This window comes from Agelaius tricolor, unplaced genomic scaffold (genome assembly GCF_023055355.1).
Source record: "Agelaius tricolor isolate 1412-34295 unplaced genomic scaffold, bAgeTri1.0.p SCAF_40, whole genome shotgun sequence".
In the NCBI taxonomy this organism is placed as follows: Eukaryota; Metazoa; Chordata; class Aves; order Passeriformes; family Icteridae; genus Agelaius; species Agelaius tricolor.
The window spans coordinates 334864-342078 of NW_027269300.1; the positions used below are offsets into that span (position 1 = coordinate 334864).

The following is a 7215-nucleotide window of genomic DNA, read 5'->3' on the forward strand; positions in this document are numbered from 1 at the left end:
TTCATCTCCCCACACACACACCATGCACTGCTGAGATCTCCTCAGCACAGAGCAAACATGGCCTGCTGGCCTGGTCCCTTGGTGTCCCTCCGTGCAGGGACAAACAACCTCCTGCAGGTGGGGAGAGGCCAGTGCTGGCAATGGTGGCTGCAGGGGCTGCTGTGGGACAATTGCCCTGGGCCACCTTCCCAGGCTGTCCCAGAACAAAGACACAGCCCAGGCCCTGCTCTGCTGCTGCCTCAGGTCCATGCCAGGAGCTCTGGCTGGGCCAGGACACTGCTGTGAGCCCCCCCTGCACACTCCCCCCTGCCCCAGGCCCTGGGCTTTGCTGAGCCAGGGCATTCCTGGGGCACATTGCTGACAGCAGCTCTGGAGGAGAGCAAAGCCTCCCTGCCCTGCCCTCAGGAGATGCCCTTTGCTGATGGAGCTGCTGTGCTGGAGCCCAGCTGTGTCCCAGCAGTGCCCATGGCCTGGCCCTGCCTGTGGCCACAGCAGGGACACGCAGCAGGACAGGGACCAAGCTGCCAGAGCACTCCGGCCTTACAGCCACAGCAGGGCTGGCAAGGACAGGGTGGAGCTGGGCAGAACAGAGGGGGAAGAGCCAGGGCCATTGTCCCTGGCTGTGCTGCTGTGCTGGGAGTCTCTTCCCTCCACCTCTGCTCACAGGCACTGCCCCTGCAGGGACAGAGAAGGGCTGAGGAAATGCCTTGGACAGACAAGTCAGGGCAGGCACTTCTTTTTATTTAAATGCCAAGGAAACAAGCCTCTTGCAAGTCTTTGTGTTTCAAAAGAAAGGTAGATATTCATGTAGAAATGCTAAGAGTAATACTGCAGTATTTTGTAAAAAAACACAACAACAGTAGAAAAAAGTTAGCAAATAAAAATGGACAATCAGGGGCAAAAAGGCTGAGATTGTTACATTCTGAAGGCTCTGCAGCAGAAAATGTTTTTGAAATGCTTCTGAAAATACAGTCTCATCAATTTTCTCAGGGCATCCTTGAGCTCCTGGTTCCTCAGGCTGTAGATGAGGGGGTTCAGGGCTGGAGGCACCACCGAGTACAGAACTGACACTGCCAGATCCAGGGATGGGGAGGAGATGGAGGGGGGCTTCAGGTAGGCAAACATGGCAGTGCTGACAAAGAGGGAGACCACAGCCAGGTGAGGGAGGCAGGTGGAAAAGGCTTTGTGCCGTCCCTGCTCAGAGGGGATCCTCAGCACAGCCCTGAAGATCTGCACATAGGAGAAAACCATGAACGCAAAACAACCTACACCTAAGCATGCACCAAATGCAATGAGCCCAAGTTCCCTGAGGTAGGATTTGGAGCAGGAGAGCTTGAGGATGTGTGGGATTTCACAGAAGAACTGGCCCAGGGCATTGCCATGGCACAGGGGCAGGGAAAATGTATTGGCTGTGTGCAGCAGAGCATAGAGAAAGGCACTGGCCCAGGCAGCTGCTGCCATGTGGGCACAAGCTCTGCTGCCCAGGAGGGTCCCGTAGTGCAGGGGTTTGCAGATGGACACGTAGCGGTCGTAGCACATGATGGTCAGGAGGGAAACCTCTGCTGAGATAAAGAACATAAAGAAAAATACCTGAGCAGCACATGCTGAGTAGGAGATAGTGCTGGTGTCCCAGAGGGAATTGTGCATGGCTTTGGGGACAGTGGTGCAGATGGAGCCCAGGTCGCTGAGGGCCAGGTTGAGCAGGAAGAAGAACATGGGCGTGTGCAGGTGGTGGCCGCAGGCTACGGCGCTGATGATGAGGCCATTGCCCAGGAGGGCAGCCAGGGAGATGCCCAGCAAGAGGCAGAAGTGCAGGAGCTGCAGCTGCCGCGTGTCTGCCAATGCCAGCAGGAGGAAGTGCCTGATGGAGCTGCTGTTGGACATTTGCTGTCTCCGGACATTGGAACCTTTTGAAGAAGGAATCACAGTAATAATTGAGGGGAGATTTCTCACAGAAAAGTCAAAGCCCTTTCTCACAGACCCTTTCCTGCCACTGAACACCTCCCCCTATGTCTAGGGGACCTTCCTTCACCTTTGTTGCTGGAGCCCTGATTTCTGCTGGCCAATGTTGTGTCAGGAGCTGGACCTTGGCCTATAGGACACCTGGGAGTCAGCCCTGACCCCCAGTCAGTGCAGGGGAACAGTGAGGCAGGGGCAGTCTGGGTTTCTGAACTTGGACAAAAAATCTTCCGGTAAGGCTGAAGAGTTGCCTGGGTGAAGGGATGGGGATAAGAGAAGGCAGAATAAGAGATTCTGCTGCACCTGAGGAGAAAAGAGAGACCAGGGAGGCAGGAGGGTTGTCTGAGGCTTAGTGCAGACTGAGGGGAGCTGCTCTGTCCCTCTCTCCTGTTCCAGCTGCCCTGGTCTTGCACCTTTCTGAAATCCACTCCCGTGTTACCCTGGACAGCCAGGAGACTCTGCTGAGAGCAGAGGGATGCCTGGCACACAAAGTGGCTCCTGCCTTTCCCAGAGTCAGGAGAGTGGGCTCAGGCTGCCCTGCCCAGGCTGCCCTGCCCAGAGCTCCCCGGGCACAGGGAGCTGGGACACCCCATTGCTGTGCTCAGCCTGCACAGGAGGAGCCCAAGGGCTGGGCCTGGCCCTGCAGCTGGAACTGCCATTGCAGAGAGCCCCTCAGCAATGCCAGCAGCACCTGGGCAAGGCAAGGGGAGAGAGAGCCGGGCCTGAGGAAAAGCCTTTCCCTGCCCAGCCCTGCCCAGCCCCTGCCAGGCAGCAGCAGGGCAGGACAGTGGCCCTCAGGCCCTGGTCAGCAGGGAATGAATGGGCACATGGCCGGAGAGATGCCCTTCATCTCTGGGGCTGCTCTGCCGGCCCAGGAGGGACTGAGGGCCCCGAGCCCCCGGGCTGAGGGCTGTGCTGGCTGCGAGGGGACACAAGAGCTGTGCTGCTCAGGGCAGTGTCTGCCCTGCAGGGCAGGCCCGGCAGGTGCCACATCTGCCCTGCAGCAGGGCTGCCCTCAGCACTGCCTCCCTGCCTCCCTGCCCACGGCTCTGCTGCTGGAGCTGTCCCAGCCCCAGCTGCTCCTGTGGCCCTGGGCTCCTTCCCTGCCAGAGCTGCCAGAGCCCAGCCCAGGCCCTGGGCCAGCCCTGCCCTGCAGCTGCTCGGCCCTGTAGGGATTAAAGAACAGCTCCCCCAGCCTGGGCACCATGGAAAGGCAATGCTGCATGGATCTGGAGGCTGGGCAGGTGCAGACACTTGCTGAGGTGCCCAGGAATCCTCAGGTGATGGTTTAAGAGTCTCAGCCCCTGCTCTGCCCTGCCCAGCTGAGTTTCCATTGCCACCAAGCTGAGCCAGGGAAAAGTGGGAGCACAGATTCAGGAAAGCAGAGAGCCAAGCAGGAAACCCCAGCCCTGAATGTGCTCATGACAAGTCCCCTCAGAAGGGGAGCCCTGCTCTGCAGCACATCCTCCTCCTCCTCCTCCTCCTCCTCCTCCTCCTCCTCCTCCTCCTCCTCCTCCTCCTCCTCCTCCTCCTCCTCCTCCTCCTCCTCCTCCTCCTCCTCCTCCTCCTCCTCCTCCTCCTCCTCCTCCTCCTCCTCCTCCTCCTCCTCCTGTGCCACAGAGAAACTGAGAGAGTCCTCCTGACACATGCCCCAGGCTGTGGGGTGTGCTGGCTTCAGGAGATCCCTCCAGGAGCACAGGGGACATTGCCCTGCACCCACACACTCACCATGCACAGGGCTGTGAAGATCTTTCCGCAGGTGAAGTCTCAGCTCAATGTCTTCCCAATCCTGATTGCCTTCAGCCTGTCTCTGCCTGGCTCCTGTCCCCTCAGTGCCTGCAGGCAGAGCCCTCAGCCCTGCTGGGCTGGGAGAGGAGCTGGCCCTGGAAGAGCTGTTCCTTTAAAGCTCAGCAGCACAGACACAGCACAAGGACTTTAATGAGCCTCTTGGGGATTTGGTGTTGTTTACATCAGACTCAGTCCCTGAGAGAGTCTTCAAAAAAACTTCTCAGCAACTCAAAATTAAAACAAAACACTGAAGTTTCTTGAAGTTTTAATGGGTTCCACTGAGGGACAGGACTGAGAAAGAGTCCCCAGCTTCCAGTTAGAGCAGAACAGTGGAGGCAGTGATGACAGCTGGGGACAAACAAGGCCAAGGTGTCTCTGGTGCTGAGCAAAGCTGGATGTGTTTGAGGAATGCCAAGGGCCAAGGCCTGAGCCCCAGGGTCTGGCCAGGCTGTCCCTCCCTCCTTGCTCAGGGCTCTTGCCGGGATGGGCACTGGCATGTGGGGATGTGCAATGCCAAGGGCAGGAGCATGGGGCGGCCCCTGCCAGGCTGCTGAGCAGGGACAAGGAGGCCATGAGGCCCCAGGCCTGCAAGGGTCACTTGTCTCCTGCTCCTGCCTCAGGCCCAGGCCCAGCAGCCATGGCCAAAGTGCTGCCCAAGTTGGCTCTGGCAGGGCTGTCTTGCAGCTGCTGCCCATGCCTGTGCCCTGTGCAGCCCAGGCTGTCCTACGGTGTCCCTGCCCTGCGCCTCTGTCCCTGCAGGCTGTCGGCATCCCCCGGCTGCCCCACCTGGCTGGGCCCTTCTTTTGCTGGCAGCTCTGCCTCCTGCCTGCCTCTGCCTGCACACACAAAGCCTTGGGCTGGCCCAGACTCCTTCTGGGGGATGTGCTGCACCACAGCCCTGCCCTAGGGGAAAAATTCCTTTCTCCTGGTGTCCATTCTGGACCTCCTCAGTGGCAATTTACATTAATTTTCTCTTTTTTCTCCCTGATTTCTATGATGTCAAAAGGATCCACCCTCTCTGAAAGCACCCTTCAGTCCATCCCAGGGCTCTCCTCTGCTGTCCTCAGTCTCCACCCCACTGAGCACAGAGCTCCTCTGTCCCTGTACAGTGCTCATGTGCTTGAGGCCATGGGTGCCTGGACAAGGAGGACGGTTCTTTTCTACAGGAAGGAAACCACAGAGCCCCAGGGTTTTGAAGGCAGAGCAGAGGCAGTCACCAGAGGCCAAGGCAAGCCAGACCTGTCTGTCCTTGCAGCTTTTGTCTGAAAGCAACCCTTGGATATTTGGGGATTTTTGGAGGTGGAATTCCATTTCAGCCATGAGTGCCTGGACCAGAATGACAGTTCTCCACAGGAAGGAAAGGGCAGAGCCCCAGTGTTTCAAAGGCTGATTAGAGGCAGCCCCAAGGAGGCCAAGGCCAGCCAGATCTGTTTGTATGGCAGCTTTTGTCTGGGAGCTATCCTTGGATATAAGGAATTTTGGAGGCGGATTCCCAATTTTGGTTATGGACACCTGCATTGAAAGATGTTCTTTTCCATGAAAAGAAAAGCACACCCACCCTCCCCCCCATTGTTTTGAAGACAGATGAGAGGTGGCCTCCAAGATGCCAAGGCCATCCAGAGCTATCTGTGCTGGCAAGTTTCATATGGGATAATCTGTGGATTTAATCAAATATGGAGGTAGAATCCCAGTTTCAGCCATGAACCCCTGGAGGAAAAGGAGAGTTCTTTCTCACAGGACGGAAAGCACAGAACTCCGGGGCTAGATGAGAAGCAACCCGCAACATGCCAAGGTCAGCTGGACCAGTCAGGCCAAGCCAACCAGAACTTTCCCATGTTCTTGGATCCCTGGGGCCCTGCAGCATCACAATGTTCTCTTGGTTCCGTGAGGACCCGTAGTATGACAAGAGATCTTTGTTTCCATAAGGCCCAGCAATACCACAATGGTCTCCTTGGCTCTGCAGCGGCACAATGGCGCCTTGCTTCCATGAGGTCTTGCAGTGTCAAAATGGTTGCCTTGGTTCCATGGAAATGCACAATGGCACAATGGCCCCTTGGTTCTATTGGGCTCCCCAGGATCACAATGAACCCTTGGTGCCATGGGGACTCAGAGTGCCAGAATGGTCTCATTGCTTTCACAAGTCTCTGCAGTGTCACAAAGATCTCCTTGATTACACAAGGCCCTGCAGAGCCCCTTGATTCAATGAGGCTCAAAGTGCCATAATGGTCTCCAGGATTCCATGAGGCCCCAGAATGTCTTGATGGACTTTTGGTTCCATGAGCTTTTGTACAGCCAACAAAGTCTCCTTGTCTCCACAGTGTCATAATGGATCCTTTGTTCCAGGTGCCTGGCCTCCCACAGCTTCTCAGAGACATTCTCCCCCTCAAGGTCCCCAACAGCCCCTCATGGCCCCTCAAAAGCCCTTCATGGCCCCTTACAACCCCTCGCAGTTCCATCATGGCCCATCACAGCCCTTCACAGCATCCCACGGCTCCTCACAGCCCCTCATGACTCCTCACAGCCCAGGCCTGGGGCTCCTCCCAGAGGAGAAGGGGTCAGGCCCTGCTTGTTCTCCTTTTATTTCGGTCCCTTCACAGCCACGAGTGCAGAAAGGCTGAAATGGAGCCTTTCCCCAGCGTTTCCCTTGGGGTTACCTGCGGGCTGAAGCTCTGTGCTGGCGCTGGCCCAAGCGCCACCATCCCTGCAGCCGCCAGGCCTTTGCTGTCCCCGCGTGTCCGTTCCCTGTCCCCGAGTCCCGCCCGGCTCTGGCAGCAGCAGCAGCCGCAGCGCAGGGGGCGCCGGCCCGGCCCAGCCGGGGCTCCCGGCCAGGAGCAGCAGCAGTGCCGGCCCCTTCCCACCTGCTCCTGCCTCGGCTCCCAAGGGCTTTTTCCAGCTCAGTTCTGGACTAGAGCAGCAATCACCCACACACAGCCCTGACTCCTCAGGGCCCGCCTGTGCTGCCCTGAGCCAGCCCTCAGAGGAAGAAAGGATCGGGTTCCAGCGCTGTTTTCAGCACTGTTTTACTCACCCTGAGGTGACAGCAGGAGGCTGTTTCTGCCTTTGCCTTGGGAATTGGAGAACCTGGCTGCTCTTGTCCCTCTTCTGCTTGCCACTTGAAATTTATCTGTAAAACTTGCAATTGCCTTTTTTGATCAGAGTACTTTCATGACAGTGAATTTAGGAATCCTTAAAATCAGAGGGGTTTGAGAAAGCTGCAAAAGGCAGGCCTCAGAGACAGCAGAACTGCGATTAGAGCTAAGCGGTAGCCGTAAGATTTGTCAACAGAAAAGTTATAATAGAAGTAGAAAGTAAGGACAAATAGAACAATGGTTTTTGTATTAACGCTTGGTAGAATAATTCCCTAAGCTACACAAAATTATATCTACCAAGATATTAGGAAGTTTGAAGCTTGAGCTCTGTGCATTGTGTTTAAGGCTTACAAGAAGGTATTGTATTCAAAATAGGCAA

The 7215-nt window shown here is 56.6% G+C and overlaps 1 pseudogene; it reads right to left on the reverse strand.

Moving 5' to 3' along the window:
- Positions 1–915: 915 nt before the first annotated feature.
- On the reverse strand, positions 916–1943 carry LOC139603609 (olfactory receptor 14C36-like; annotated as a pseudogene).
- Positions 1944–7215: the final 5272 nt, after the last annotated feature.